This window comes from Macaca fascicularis, chromosome 14 (assembly GCF_037993035.2).
Source record: "Macaca fascicularis isolate 582-1 chromosome 14, T2T-MFA8v1.1".
Taxonomy (NCBI): domain Eukaryota; kingdom Metazoa; phylum Chordata; class Mammalia; order Primates; family Cercopithecidae; genus Macaca; species Macaca fascicularis.
The window spans coordinates 23,032,707-23,049,226 of NC_088388.1; positions in this window are offsets into that span (position 1 = coordinate 23,032,707).

Here is a 16,520-nt window from a genome sequence, read left to right on the forward strand (position 1 = left end):
ACTTTCATTTCTTCCTCCCAGTCTTTGTGTGACATTTGTCTTGCATTTTATATCTACATATGTTATAAACCCTTTTTACATTATTATCTTCCTTTAATTTGGTAATTTATAGAGCTTTTATATATATAAAAAATTTTGTTAATATTTAACCACATTTTTACCAGTTTCAGTGCTCTTCATGCCTTCATTTGACATAGGTTTTTGGTGACATTTTCTTTCTGCTTCGGGATTTTAAAAATCATATTTTTATAGTATAGGTCTCCTGGGGATGGACTTTTTAGCTTTCATATCTATAAATTATTTTTATTTTTCCATCTTTTATGAAATATATTTTTTGGGGGAATAGTGTACAGGTTTTTTTAAAAATTATAGTAATGTAAAGGTGTTGTTTTGCTCTCTAATTATGGGCTATATTTTCCTGCTCGTTTGTATGCCTGTTAATTTTTTGATTGAATGATGGGCGTAGTGAATTTTACCTTGTTAAGTGCTGGATACTTTTGTATTCATACAAATATTCTTGAGTTTTGTTCTGAGGTGTAGTTAATTGACCATAAAATAGTTTGATCCCTTGAAGACTTTCTGTTAAGTTTTGTGAGGCAGGACGAGAGCAGAGCAGCCTTTGTTCTAGAACTAATTTTTTCATTACTGAGCTAATACCCTTTTGAATACTCTACTCCATGCCTGGTTGGTTACAATTGTTTTTTTTTTACTTTATGGCTTATGAGAACTGAAAGTATTTATGGATCTGTGTGTCCTGTAGAGTTGGCAGCCTCTGCCTCTTTTAGGTGTTTCTTTTTTTGAGGCAGAATTTTTATTGAAATATTTCTCCTATTATATACATATTTTTAACTTTTATTTTAAGTTCAGGGGTACAAGTACAGGTTTGTTACATAGGTAAACTTGGGTCATGGGAGTTTGTTATACAAATTATTTTATCACCCAGGTATTAAGCCTACTATCCATTAGTTATTTTTCCTTATCCTCTCCCTCCTCCTTCTCTCCTCCCTCCGAAAAGCCCCAGAGTGTCTGTTCCCATCTTTGTGTTCATGTGTTTTCATCATTTATCTCCCATTTATGAGAATATGTGGTATTTGGTTTTCTGTTCCTGTGTTAGTTTGCTAAGGATAATGGCCTCCAGCTCCATCCATGTCCCTGCAAAGGACATGATCTAATTCCTTTTTATGGCTGCATAGCATTCCGTGGTATATATGTACCACATTTTCTTTATTCAGTCTATCATTGATGAGCATTTAGGTTGATTCCATGTCTTTGCTATTGTGAATAGTGCTGCAATGAACACATGTGTGCATGTGTCTTTAAAATAGAATGATTTATATTCCTTTGGGCATGAATCCAGTAATGGAATTGCTGGGTTGAACTGTATTTCTGTCCTTAGGACTTTGATAAATGATCACATTGTCTTTCACCAACAGTGTGTAAGTGGTCCTTTTTCCCTACAACCTCACCAGCATCTGTTATTTTTTGACCTTTTAGTAATAGCCATTTTGACTGGTATGAGATGGTAACTCACTGTGGCTTTGATTCGCATTTCTCTAATAATCACTGATATTGAGGGTTTTTTCATATGATTGTTGGACACATGTATGTGTTCTTTTGAAAAGCATTTGTTCACGTCCTTTGCCCACTTTTTAATGGGGTTGTTTGCTTTTCTCTTCCTGCAAATTTGTTTAAGTTTTTTGTAGATGCTGGATATAGACTTTTGTCAGATGTATAGTTTGAAAAATTTTCTCCCATTCTGTAGATTGTCTGTTTCCTTTGCTGATGGTTTCTTTTGCTGTGAAGAAGCTCTTTAGTTTAATTAGATCTCATTTGTCAATTTTTGCTTTTGTTACAGTTGTTTTTGGTCTCTTTTTTATGAAATCTCTCTGTGCCTATGTCCTAGATGGTATTGCCTCAGTAGGTTATCTTTCAGGGTTTTTATAGGTTTTGTGTTTTACATTTAAATCTTTAATCTGTCTTTTGTTAATGTTTGTATGTGGTATAAGGATGGGGTCCAGTTTCAGTCTTCTGTATAGGCTAGCCAGTTATCCCAGCACCATTTATTGAGTAGAGAATCATCTCCCATTACTTGTTTTTGTCAGGTTTGTCGAAGATCAGATAGTTGTAGGTGTGTGGTCTTATTTCTGGGTTCTCTATTCTGTTCCACTGGTCCATGTGTCTGTTTTTTTACCAGTACCATGCTGTTTTGGTTACTGTAGCCAGTACAGTTTTGAGTCAGGTAGCGTGATGCCTCCAGGTTTTTTCTTTTTCCCTAAAATTGTCATGGCCATTCAGGCTCTTTTTTTGCTTCCATGTGAATTTTAATATAGGTTTTTCTAATTCTGTGAAGATGTCATTGGTAGTTTGATAGGAATAGCATTGACTCTATACATTGCTTTGGGCCGTATGGCCATTTTAACAATATTGATTTTTCCTATTCACGAGCATGGAATGTTTTTTCCCTTTGTATCATCTCTGATTTCTTTGAGCAGTGTTTTGTAGTTCTCCTTGTAGAGGTCTTTCACCTCCATAGTTAGCTGTATTCTCATGTATTTTATTCTTTTTTTGACAACTGTGAATGGGAGTATATTCCTGATTTGGCTTTCAGCTCTCAGTTGTTGGTGTATAGGAATGCTACTGACTTTTGCACAATGATTTTTGTATCCTGAGACTTTGCTAAATTGTTTATCAGCTTAAGAAGGTTTTGGACTGTGATGATGGATTTTCTAGATATAGGATTATGTCGTCAGCAAACAGGGATAGTTTGACTTCCTCTCTTGCTATTTGGATACCCTTTCTTTCTTTCTTTTGCCTGTTGCCCTGGTCAGGACTTCCAGTACTATGCTGAATAGAACTGGTGAGAGAGGAGATTCTTGCTTTGTGCTGGATTTCAAGGGGAATGATTCCAACTTTTGTCCATTCAGTATGATGTTGCCTGTGGGGTTGTCATATATGGCTCTTATTATTTTAAGGTATGTTCCTTCAATACCTAGTTTATTGGGAATTTTTAACATGAATGGATGTTGAATTTTATCAAAAGCTTTTTCTACATGTATTGAGATAATCATGTCTTTAGTTGTGTTTGGGTGTTTCTTTAGCTGGCCCTGAGTAACTTCCTCAAATGTATGTGCTGGTTAGTGCTCAGATGAAGACTTGAGGGGAGCCTTCTGCAAGTCTCTGAAGCTCTCTCCATATGCAGTTCTCTCTTCCCTGGTGCTCGGCTCCATGAACTCCAGCTTTTTTGGCCACTTCAATCTCCCAACTCTCTATCCTCATCTCAGTAGGATCACTGGGCCCTTACCTGGTTTTCCCCTTCCTGTATTGAGGCCTGAAAACTCTCTCAAGGCAATAAGCTGGCAATAAACTTATTTATTTCCCCCTCTCAGGGATCGCTTTCCTGTGCTGCCTCAGGTTTAATGTCTAAAAAAATATTTTGCTATTTTCCTTCAGAGTCCTCACATAATTTGAAAGTTTATAGTCATTATGGGCTTCTCTGTTCTCTGTCTGTCTCTTCTACTAAACAGTAAGCCCAGAGTAGAAGTCATCTGTTGGATTCACTTTTATAACCTTAGTACCTAATACAGTGCTTGGCACTTGGTATAATTCTAAGTATTTTTTGAATACCTAATTGCTTGTCATGCAGGGACAACATATCTTTTGTTATTATGTCAGTGTATTCTGTGTCAGTGTATTCTTCTTTGTGTTTATTTTGAAATTATGTTATTGGAATATTGCTGGAATAAAAGTAATATTAGAAGTACAGGTCAGTTAACTCAAAGTATTTTTATATACTTAGTTAACAATTTACTGAAGTAGAGATATGAAGTTTTCCAATATGATGCATTGCAACTTGTTTGCATTTCTACCTATCATCACAGTTGTGTGTGTGTGCGTGTGTGTGTGTGTGTGCAGAGCATGACTCATTTAGACTTACTTGATATAATCAAACCTAGTCCCCTGCCCTTTGTCACAGATATAACCACAATTATGAATAGTGTAGATATCCAGATTTTATCTATGATTTTACATGTAAAATTTCATTTTATACTTTTCAAAACTGTATTGCTACAATACATATTTATGCCTCATAACTTGTATAATTGTTATTTTATTAATATGAAATATTTCTCAGTGCATCTTTTAATACTTTTTTTGTCTTAATTCAATGTTGACTCCTATTTGTGTTGCTAAAGAAGTATTTTGGGGGTAGTTAATTACCTGTTTTTATATTTTTTTATGTTTGCAACCCCTTCATTTCAAAATTCCTGCACCTTTAGTTTTGTTAATCCACTTAATAGGTGATTTTAATCCTTTTAATTTCATCATGATTCCTGATATGTTTGGATTTGTTCTTGTCATCTAATTTTTTATTTTTCAATTTTCTCCACTTTATTAATAAACTGTTGCTGTATATCTAATTACTTCCAAACTTAGTGGTTTAGAACAACAATATTCTCTTGATTATCTCTCATATTTTCTATATTTCAGGAGTTCAGATTGGGCAGAGAAAAGCTTTTCTTTGTTCTATGATGTTTTAGTTCTCAGCTGGAAGACCCAAAGGCCAAAAGCTGGAATCAGTTGTGCACATGTACCCTTGAACATAAAGTATAATAAAAATAAAAATTAAAAAAAAGAAAGCTCATTCACTCATAAGTCAGGTAGCCGATGCTAATGTTGACTAAGGATCTAGCTGGGGCTGTTTGTCTCAATCACGGTCTCCACATGGTCCCTCTGTGTGGCTTGGGATTCCTTACAATACGGTGACTGGGTTCAAAGGACCAGCACACTAAGAGGAGAGACAAGTAGAAACTATTTTTGTTTTATAACCTGGACTCAGAAGTCATGTACACGATATCAACCAAATGCTATTAGTTGAGGCATTTGTATAGTTCTGTGCAGGTTCAGAGTCAGGGAACATAGACCTCATCCCTCAATTTAAATGTGTCAACAACACAGTTTAAGAAGAATATATAGGAAGTTTATATAAAAGTGTGATTACCTTTGGAAAATGCAATCTACCACATCTGGTTTATAATTTTACTAAAAAAAAAAAAAAAACTTGTTAAATTGATACAATTTGCTTTGTTCGATTTTCCTGTATTTCTGGCTTCAAAGTTATTAATTTTTTTTAGCCTACCAATGATTGCTTTTAAATTTTAATTTACATTCATGTATATTTTATCTACCTGTAAACTTGTATTTTGCTAACGAAGTTTACAGTTTATTTATATATAGTTCTAGCAAATAAAGCAAAAAGTAGCCTACTTTTACTTCTTTCCACTATTCTCTACTCAGCCAAAATTTATATTGCAGGTAGCTGAAATTTTAGCTTATGGTTGTTATTAAAATCAGTTTTTTTTTAAAGTAACCAGCATTTACCTTATTTTCTAATTTCCTTTTGCTTCCTGAGAGGCAATAGAGTGGAATACTTAATCTCACTGAGGGATCAGAAACCCTAAGTTGGCTAGAATTTTTGCTCTACTATTTAACAGTTGTGTGACTTTGAACAAATTACTTGTCTGAGCTTCAAGCACTTTGTCTTTAAAATAGGAGAAGTTCTAAAATATTACCTTCCTCATAAATAGAAAAAAAATAAATGAGATGGTATACACGAATCACTTAGCACAATGCCTGATACTTGGTGAACTTTCAGTATTGTTTAAACTACTGTCAGTGGTTTCTAAATATTTAAATATAAAAACTTGTATTTTATTTTATTATGAATATCTTCTTCTAGAGAACCGTCTGATTCTTCCAGTTATTCTTTAATTACTCTTGTCTTTCTCTCTGGGTATTACATGAAAAATACATTAGGTACATGGTTTGGGTTTGTTGTGTAAGCACTAACATTTCTAAATATCAATTCATATTTTAAGTACTCCTATGCCAGTTAAATGAGGATATGCTCCATGCAAGTAGAAAGGAATTTTTTTTAACAAAAAAATCATGAGATTGAATTTGACATTGATAATCTGAACCCATAGCCATCATATATCCTTGCTATAAGACTAAGCTATCTTGACTGACCAATGTGTTCTTGTTTTAACCTAAATAGAGCATTATATGTAGGAATCAGGGAATAGGCTGTGAATTGGTGATGCTTGATTCCTATCACTTGGCTATGTCTCAGGGAAAGTAATTAGTACCAAGATGGCTTATCTGTAGAAGGTCTCTGTCTTGGTTGGCTGATCCCATGGAGATATTCAAACTACATGGGACTTGATTGCTTAGACCCACAGATTACCCATGGGGTATACGTGTAGTCTCAGTGGAGCATGTGGCTTGGGAAAGAGAGACAAAAGTACATGTGCCTCTCTAGTCTACAACCTTGTGTCTCTAGAGGAAGAAATTATGACTACCCAACACATGCTAGGATTTTTAAAAATATCTGGGAACCATTATGGATATATATAGTCATGTATCACATAGTGACATTGCTGTCAATAACAGACCACATTGATGATAAAGTGGTCCCATAAAATTAGAATGGAGCTGAAAACTCTTATTGCCTAGTGAAAAGCTGTAGGGGTGGAAGATAATGACATTGATGATCCTGACCATGTGTAGATCTAGGCTAATATGTGTATTTATGTTTAGTTTTTAACAAAAATTCTAAAAAGTAAAAATAAATAATTTTAAAACTAGAAAAAATTTGATAGAATAAGAATGTAAAGAACAAAAATATTTTGGTACGACCGCACAATATGTTCTTGTTTAAAGCTAAATGTTATTATAAAACAGTCAAAAAGTTTCAAAAAATTAAAAAGTTTACACAGTAAAAATGTTACACATAAGCTAAGGTTAATTTATTATTGAAGAAAAATATTTTTAATAAGTTCAGTGTATCCTAAATGAACAGTGTTTATAAAGTATCTAATAGTGTACACTAATGCCCTAGGCCTTCACATTCACTCACTATTCACTCACTGACTCACCCAGAGCAACTTCCGTCCTGCAAGCTTCATTCATTGTAAGTGCCCTGTAAAGATGCACATTTTTAAATCTTTTATACTGTATTTTCTTTTAAAAATACGTATTTTTTTCCTTTTCAGATACAGGGTCTTTGTTTGTTGCCCAGGCTGTTCTCTAACTCCTGGACTCAAACAAGCCTTCTGCCTCAGACTCCCCAATAGCAGGGACTACGGGCACACACCACCATGCCAGATATTTAATATATTTTTACTGTACCTTTTTAATGTTTAGATATGTTTATATACAGAAATATTTACCACTGTTTTGTAATTGCCTGCAATATTAAATACAGTAACATGCTATACAGGTTTGTAATCTAGGAGCAATAGGCTATACCATCTAGGTTTGTGTAAGTACATTCTGTGATGTTCACGCAGCAACAAAATTGCCTAATGGCCGTTTATCAGAATGTATCCCCATCATTAAGCAATGCATGGCTATTTTATAAATTGTCATTCATGGTTGTATTTGTTCTCTGACAATGTGATAAAAATCATAATATTTTAATCAAAATAGAAAATAAAAGCGATAAATCCTACAAGGGATCTGGCATAGCTCAAATAACGATGACATTTATCTCAACAAAATCCCTGTTGGGGTTTTTGATCTCCCTCTGGAATGAATTTGTGTACTTATGTTGACATTTGCACAGGTTAGCATAGCATGGTACTGAATTTCATTCAACTGTAAGCAGTGGACTTGAAAAATAATGATTTGAAATACTAGGAATTTTATTTTTCTAGCATAAAATAGGTTTGGTACTCATTGGTGTTATGGCAGTTCCTCTCTGTCCTCAGAGTACTGTCTCTTATCTGTCCCTTCAGTCTCAAGATAGATGATTTGTGCTGGTTTTATATCTGAATTTCACATAAGAGAAAGGTTTCGAGCACTGGAAATAGACATTCGCTAAGGCAGCTGGACATGTTTTGAAGAGTTTAAAAGTCTCCCCAACAACCTCTGCTTGTATCTTATTGGCCAGAATTCTGTCACATGGCCATTGCTATCTGCAAGACAGTCTGGGAAATGTCGTTTCTTCTTCTTTCCCCCCACCCTCCTTTTAAATCTATCTAGACTCCTGACAAAATTTGGGTTCAGTCAGTCAGGAAGACAAGAGAATGGATTTGGGTAGGTAACTGGCAATCTCCACCATATTTAGTCAATTAAAAAAACAAAATGAAACAAAACAGAACTTTAATCATTCTACAAAACAGTTTAGTGATGGTTAGTTTTGATTTGTTTGTTAGTGATTATGATTATCTGATATAAATCATATACAAAAATAATATTAAAATAGAACTTTTTTCTCTCCCTGAATTCTTTTTAACTATCAATTAGTGTCCAAGAACCTCAGCTCTTTTCTTTCTATTCTACTCTCATAATCTTTCCTCTCACTGGCAGCTCTACTGACAATTCAATCCCTCACCTAGTTGGGAACTCTTGGATAAAGTTGGGTAACAATTGCCAGAGGTTCAAGTTTAGAAGAATCAGAAATGTTGTAAGGTACAGTGATGATTCAGTTATAGATAATAGCACATGTGCCTGATGGTGATGGGTAAAAGCTAAGGATTTCGGGGGTACATCAGTACGCTGCCTTGGTAGTGGCAATCATAGTACAGATATACCAATGCAAAGCGGCAAGATGATTCATTATATCTCTGGCAATACATTTTTGGACTATTATATAGGTGACCTTTGTACCTGAGTAGCAAATTTTCAGACATGTTCTCATTTTGTAAAATAACTTATGGGCCAAGTCAAATTGTCCCCTCTAGGTAGTGGCACCAGTCTGAATGGTCATGGCAGGGACAGAAGTTTGCATTCGGGGAAATGAGAGCTTCATTAGGAACTCTACTTGCATGTGGATTTGTAAGGGTTTATATGCACCCTGAGAAGACTGCCTGGATCATCTGGATGAAAGAATCATTGGTTCCTTGAGGCATATGGGAAAAGAGGAAGACACAACACACACACACACACACACACACACACACACACACACACACACACACACACACAAAATAAGTCTTTTAGGAGAAAACCCATTGCTTGTGATACATCTACTCTGAAGAAGTTTCTGGTACAAAGAACAAGAATAGTATAGTGGTTAAACATGTGACCCCTTGATTAAGGCTGTCTGAGTATGAACCCTAACTCCAAAACCAACTTGCCATGTCTTTGGGGGAAAATTATTTAACGTTTCTGTACCCCACCTTTCTCATCATTAGAATGGAAATAATATTAGCTACCTCAGAGGCCTCTGTGGGGTAACAAAGGTAAACCACTTATAATAGAGTTATGCATGTCCTAGGTACTCAATAAATATTAGCAATGATTCTTAACACTTGAAAGTCTGAGTGGTGGTGTGGAGAGTGAGTGCAGAGTGGTTGAGGCATGTCCTCATACTTGTGATTATTTTTTGCTTGTTTATTTCTCAGTATGTCCTTAAAGAGAGCTGGTGGGTATACAAGTTGTTAGAGGAGATGGTCTAATGCAATTGAAAGACATAGCTTAAGGCTTTCAGAGATCTGGATATGGGCTTTAGGAAGTCACCTTATCTTTTACAGCCTGAGTTTCCATTTTTTCCTGACACAAATATTAATCCTCATTCTTCCTACCCCCACGAGATTTTCATAAGATGGAATGCTTTATAAATTATAAAGTGCTATAGCTGTCTCACATTCTTTTTGGGTGCAACTGTGTATAAATTATAAATAAAAAGCAACTATGAAAATATAAGGAATTATTACTGTTGCATATTCTGGATGTGCCATTCTGATATATGTATCCACTTAACAATGGGTTGTGTGTGTGTGTGTGTGTGTGTGTGTGTGTGTGCTGGTGAAAGGAGGCACCTAGCTCCAAATGTATGTTTGCGAGAATGAAATGTGCATACATTGAAAAATGTAATGCCTTATGACAAGTTGATTGTCTCCTGGAAGAAAAAGGAAAACTTTTAAGTTGTTCTGAATACCAAATTATCTGACAGTCAGATTCTACTAGAACATACAAGCACAGCTAGCTGAAAGCACAAAACCATTTATCAGTCAGTCTTGAGAGACAGTGACCAATATGAGTGTGTAGATTGCTTGGAAAAGCAGTTCTATAAACACTGAATGGTCTTGGGAAAATCTTTTTAGGTTTATGGGAATTATCATTTAAACTGAAATGCCCTTTCCAGGTAAACTGGAGGTAACCTTGTCATGGTGCTATAACCTTGACTGTTTTGGGACGATATTTGAGTTGTCTTTCCTTGTGTTTTGGGTTTAAGAGGTAAAGAGGCATTGACCTGTCTTATTTGGTTTGGTTTGATGACAGATGGGATTGTTTCATTATTTTCTTAGTGAAGACCAAATTGTCAGACTCTGCAAAGCCTGCCTTGTTTGGTCTTTACTTCCTTTTCCAGGCTTATCTCTTCTTGCTCTATGCTAGCAATTTGCACCCCAGCCATTCTGAACAATTTGCAGTTCCCTGAACAATCATATTCTCTTCCCTCTTGGAACATGCTGTTTCAGTGCTTGAAATATTCATGCCTTAAAGTCTATCTCTTCATTCCCCTCCAGCAAGGCTCCTCTACCTCCCTAAGATAGGATCACCAGTCCCTCTATGTAGACTCCCAAGGTGGCCATTATGAGGTAGGTGTCACAATTTGGGTCATTTGTTTGCCTTTTTGTCTCTTTTAGTAAGTTAGGAGCAACTTGAAGGCAGGGAATTGGGTAAACTGAATTTCAGTTTTAAGTGTGCTGTGGTCTATATGACCGTTTTCAAGTCTGCCTCTTTCACGTGTGTTTTTTTCATTTAAGGTAACCTTGCAGAATATAATAAAGATAAGAAAGAGATAAAAAGTTGAAAGTAAATTGAAAGCAAAATGAACATAAATATAAAAGTATTTTTTAAACAAAAGTGCTATGGAAATAAGGCATTCACAATCTTTAATATATTTTTGATACAAAAATTGTACATTTGTATTCCACCCCAGGAAATACAAGAGATTTGGAGGCCAGGAGTTCTGTTGAAATAGAAGATATTTTAGATTCCTTAGAGATCAGAAATGAAACCAACCACATGCTTCTGGATCTTGGACTTAGTTAGATGAACTCAGCATAGCTGCCATGGTAAATACCCTCATAAATGTGGCAGGCACTGAGTTACTCTGTTCAAAAATTGTGGTGCCTGTTTTGGGAGAATCACTCTAATTAGGAACTCAGAAATAGCTTTGATGCAGTAAGTATTGTGATAATGAAGTCTTGTTTGTGAAAACATTTTGTTGAAGTTTGAGAATGTTCTCAAAATAACATCCCTTTTTCTAGTCTATATCAGATGAGAATTAAAACAAAAGAGTAAGGCAGATGAGAAACTGCCTTAAATTATCACCTGTATTATTCATAACACTGATAATGGAGAGTGGTTAACAACTACAGTCATGTGCTGCTTAAAAACAGGGAAACACTCTGAGAAATGCATCATTAGGTGGTCGCATCATTGTGTGAACATCATAGAGTATACTTATACAAACCTGCATGGTACAGTCTAGTACACACCTAGGTCATATGGTACAGCCTATTGCTCCTTAGCTACAAACCTGTACAGCATGTTACCGCACTGAATACTTAGGCAATTTTAACACAATGATAAATATTTGCATATTTAAACATACAAAGGGTACAGTATAAATATGGCATAATCTCATGGGGACACTGTTATATGTGTGGTCTGCCATTGACTGAAATATTGTTATGCAGTGTGTGGGTGAGAGACAAGTGAGCTTCCTAATACTGAACTGCGGAATCACTCAGATATCTGACCTAGTCACTGGTAGAGATGGACCCTGTGAAACTAGCAAAAACATTGACATTCTGCTTGGGATGGATGACACTTGATGTCACGGAGAAGAGGAAGATGAAAGTTTATATATGTCCAGATACTTTTCCCCAACTCATTAATCAGATTAAGTGGCTTTACTTCTAGAGAAGACTGATTCAGACATAGGTTGATGCCAGGAGTTTTTTGATGGTCAAATTGTGGAAAAAAACAAACTAAACAAGAGTAGGAAAGAAGCATTACCTATTTAACATGAATCTATCAACCAATTTGTGACGCCTGGAGTAGATGTCCGATTTTTGCCATTTCTAAAGAATCGTTCATTCTGAGTGATTAGTTTACCATGAGCTGCTTTGTGATTCCATCACCTATCTTGGATCTCAAGACTCTGTGAAAGAAAAGGAAAATCTTATGTAATAGGAATAAAGAGGCTTTTGCTGCTGCCCCTGGGCTCAGTTTTCCATAATAGAAGACTAAGCTCATAATTGCTAAAGCCATCTGGTGATTGGTAATACTATGCATTGACTTTGTCCCGTACACTTTGCATACCGCACAACAATCCAGAGATCATTGGCATTATTCTCATTATTTTTTCTAAGTAGAAACCAAGGATCACAGAAGTAAAGCAACTTGCTCAAAATCATAAAGACAGTAAGTGGGATTCAAAGTCAGGCTGGTCTAAGTCTAAAGCTCATTCTGTTTCCTCTTTACTGTAAAAATGAAACAAAATAAAATCAGAGCAAAAGAGAACTTGGGTTCTTCTTACATCTGTTCTCTGACCCTGGATGGTTACAAATAGTGTGATTCCATTTAAAGCCAAGTAGACTTACAGTTTTATTCTTGGCTCCCATTTTAATTCCCTGGAAGTATGTTGGTTTCTGCATCCGTCTACTCTTGTATACATTTGTTTATAGGTAGTGTAGATGGCTTATAGAAGTTTAAACATCTATGTACCTCAGTAATGACAGCTCTACCCATTATCCACTGACTTAGAAAAATCTTTTCCAACGAGTAGGATGTATACTAAAGAGAAAATTAGGATGGTACATGGACAACATTTTAATCAAAGTGGTTATTTTAATGTGTTAGAAGAAAATTAACTTCGGGGTCTATTCACAGACTTCACTTAACACAAGACCAAAGTACACATTTAAATATAAAAATAAATCTGTTAGTATATTACATAAATATTAGAAGTGTTATGCAAATATGTAAAAAATTGGAAGAATGGATGTATCTGAAATTTGGTAAACACTGCCCTAGAGTGATGAAGACAGTTTATTTTGTCTATTATAATTTTGGGAAAGAGAGTTCTATTTCCTTCCCTTTTGTCCTATGTAGAAAGAGAATAGTACTTAGAAAAAGGTATCTACTTAGTAATGGTCAATACACAAAAGCATGCCAATTATTTATTTCTCCTTAGAAATTATTCCAGGCGTGAACAAAGGCAGTGAACATGGGTTTTAGAAAAGGGGTATGAGAAGCATGGCAGAAATAAAGTTGACATGATTTCTCAGCTGTTTTATTGCTAGAATTTCTCATGGAAAGAGCATTGCCTTGGTTTGCAAGAATACTTTGAAAAGTGATCTAGATGGCAAGACATCTCTTCGCCTCTGCTCTCCAGCTTCCATCCCATCTTCAATGCTGTAAGTGCCTGCTGGAATCAAAGCTGAGATAGGGACTGCACAGTCATTTCTCTACATGAGATGCAGGGGAAAATTCTTTTATTTTTCTCTTAAAGGTTGGAGTGGGTTGCAAGAAGTCAGAAAGTGAGTTAAGTCTGGGGTAGTCAGGATTAGTACAAAAAATTTTTGAGGTTCCTTCAAGTACCTGTTAAAGTGGCATGCATTGTTCCACAAACACCTCATAACCTCTCATTTATCTTTTGAAAGAAATACTGGGCATATTTTACTATGCATGTGTGTGTGTGTGTGTGTGTGTGTGTGTGTGTGTCAACCAGAGTAGTTGAGTTTGTCAGAGTCAAAATGTTTCAAGACACAGGTAGCCTCTAATGCTGCTGAAGCTCAGAGGCAGATGTGAAGAAAGAAGGTCTGATATAGAAATGAGAATACCATAGTAGCAATCCATTTTCCTTTGACTTGGGTATGTCTGATACTTCTCCTACTGGTCCTTAGGGCAGATGCTTGCCCCAGGTCTGAGCTCAACAATTTCATCTTTTTGGTCATAGTAGTTGACTCAAAGAGGTGATCTAGATCAGTTTAATGAGACTCAACCTTGGAACTTTTGCTGAAAAAGAGATACTTTCTTCTGTGCCTTTTTTTTTTTTTTTTTTTTTTTTTTTTTTTTTTTTTTTTTTTTAGCTTCAAACGTATTTTTTGTATCAGAGCAACTTGAATCCCAGATGGGAAGAGAGACTTCCCAAGAAGGACACTAGCAGAGGAAAGCATAGCCTGAGAAAGACAACACAGAGAGGAGAGAAAGACTTAATTTTAATGAAAAGATTCAACTCCTGAATCCAATCATGGCTGGAGACATAATTTCCGTGGAGTTTTCAGTTTATGAGCTAGTAAATTCATTGTATTGCTTAAGCCAGTTTGAGCTGGTCTCTGCCACTTGCTCCCAAAAGATTCTTGCCTAATATGTTCGTGAACATAGGCAATGGATTGGCATATAGGAGATAAATCTGAGAGAAGCGGTAGAGGGAAAGTTGACATGATTTCATAAGTTGAAGTGGAGCTTTAGAAAGGAAAAATATAATATGGCTTTGGGGTTGATATCCTGAGCAGTAGAAGACTGCTTTCTCTGTGCTGGATTTCTTCCCTCGTCCCTCCAGATGCACTCTCTTCCCTTGTCACCTCACTCTTGCCCCAGGAGCCTGGCCTGTGCGAGTTACAAAGACAAGCTCCTGTGTCTCCTGGTTGCTGGTAGAGTATGACCAACAGGGAGAAATCAGAATACATACCTCTAGTTCTTACTTTGAGGTCATGTATGACTGACTGTCTCTGTGAACGAAGGTTATGGCTGTTCCCAAGGTAGTCTGATCTTCGTGATTCTGCCATTTGGGTTCTTTAGTTTGTCTCCTCCACTTTGCATGTTTTCAGGCATAGGTTACTCACAGTCATAATGCTGATAGCCTCAGGTTCCTGCACTATCCCTTATGGTTTCTCTGTTTCCACCCACACCTTTGTCATTAGTGCCTTGGTAAATTAACATCACTGGAATTATCCTAAATTGAGTGTTCTATTTATTTTTGCTTGGAATTTCAAATAAATGCATCTACCTTCAAATTAATTCATGAAAGAACATGTTTATGTTAAAACAGATTCTTTATATCTCTCTCCAGTTTTCAAATTTTCATTATTTTTGTTATTCTCACAACAACCTCACGAAGTAGGCAGGTCAGTTAATGTTATCCCCACTTTATAAAGGAAATCAAGACTCGGATAAGAAAATTGAAGTTCACATTCACTCAATTAATAGGGTACCTTTGAACGTATGCCTTCTGATTCCAGTTGCTTTGTGTTTATTCTAGTACAAATTGATTTACCTGAAATAAATTAATTTGATTAAAGCTATTGTATTTTACTCTTTCTCTTTTAAGTCTAAACCAATAGCTATGTCTTACAGGAATAAGCATAAGCAGAGGTAGTTCTCCATTAGATGGATGCCACAGATATGTGTAACACCTAAAGAGAAAGGGAAAAATTGTGTAAGTGGGCAAATAATGTATCTAGGTTTTGCATAGGAGGAGCCACCTTAGATAGATTACACAAATGCGGAGAAATAATTATACATACATTTGTACATCTTAAAACAACAAACAGTTCATTTGATTTATGTAGTCAGGGTAGGCTAAAACCTTACTAGCATAATAGCTGAGTCATTTGTCTTAGCAAGTATCTTGGTATTGGCAATCAATAATGCAGCCAAGATGATTGATGGCCTTGTTTTCTCGTGGTGCCTCAGCTGGTCTAAATTATTTATTTGACATATTGCCTTCCGGCAGATGTAAGGAAACTGATGATAATATGTTTGCATTGCTTGGCTATATATCTGAGATGGGGAAATGGGTGTTCTTTTCCTGTCTGTGATCTTTGGGCACTTTACTTAGGTAAGAATATGTTTTGCAGAATTGTCGTATCATCGGCTACATATATGGAGATGAATGAGGCTGTGAGGTTTTTGAAGTTTTACTCCTTATTGTCCTAAAATGAAAAAAAACTTTATTACTGTCAGGATCATGATTCATTGGCTGACATATGACTTCTTTCCCAGCCACAATGAATATATGTGGACCTGGGACCCAGGGCTCTTTATATCACTCTGTATTGTGATTTTTCTGTTAGGATGTCTGTCTTTCTCAATAGACAGGGAGGTCCTTGAGGACAGAAACTGTCTTATTTATCTTTGTAATCCTCCTAGTGCCTGGCATGGATTCTCAAACACTAGTCACTTAATAAGTATTTTCTGATGAATAAAAGACAAGAATAAATGAATCAGGCAAATAATTTATACTTTTTGCCTTAGATTTAGAATTTATTAACCTTATTAAATAAGATACTGCTTTGGAAAGAGGCATGGACTAGAAGTCACATCTTTTTTTAAGAACCTCAGTTACAATAGTCAAAGTTTACACTTTAAGCTTCAGTTTTCATTATGTAAAATGGCAAAAACAATACTTCGTAATATTATTAGGAATTCAAATGTAATAATGAACTTGAAAGACTTCATTATTACATTTGAATTCCTAATAACATTATGAAACCTAA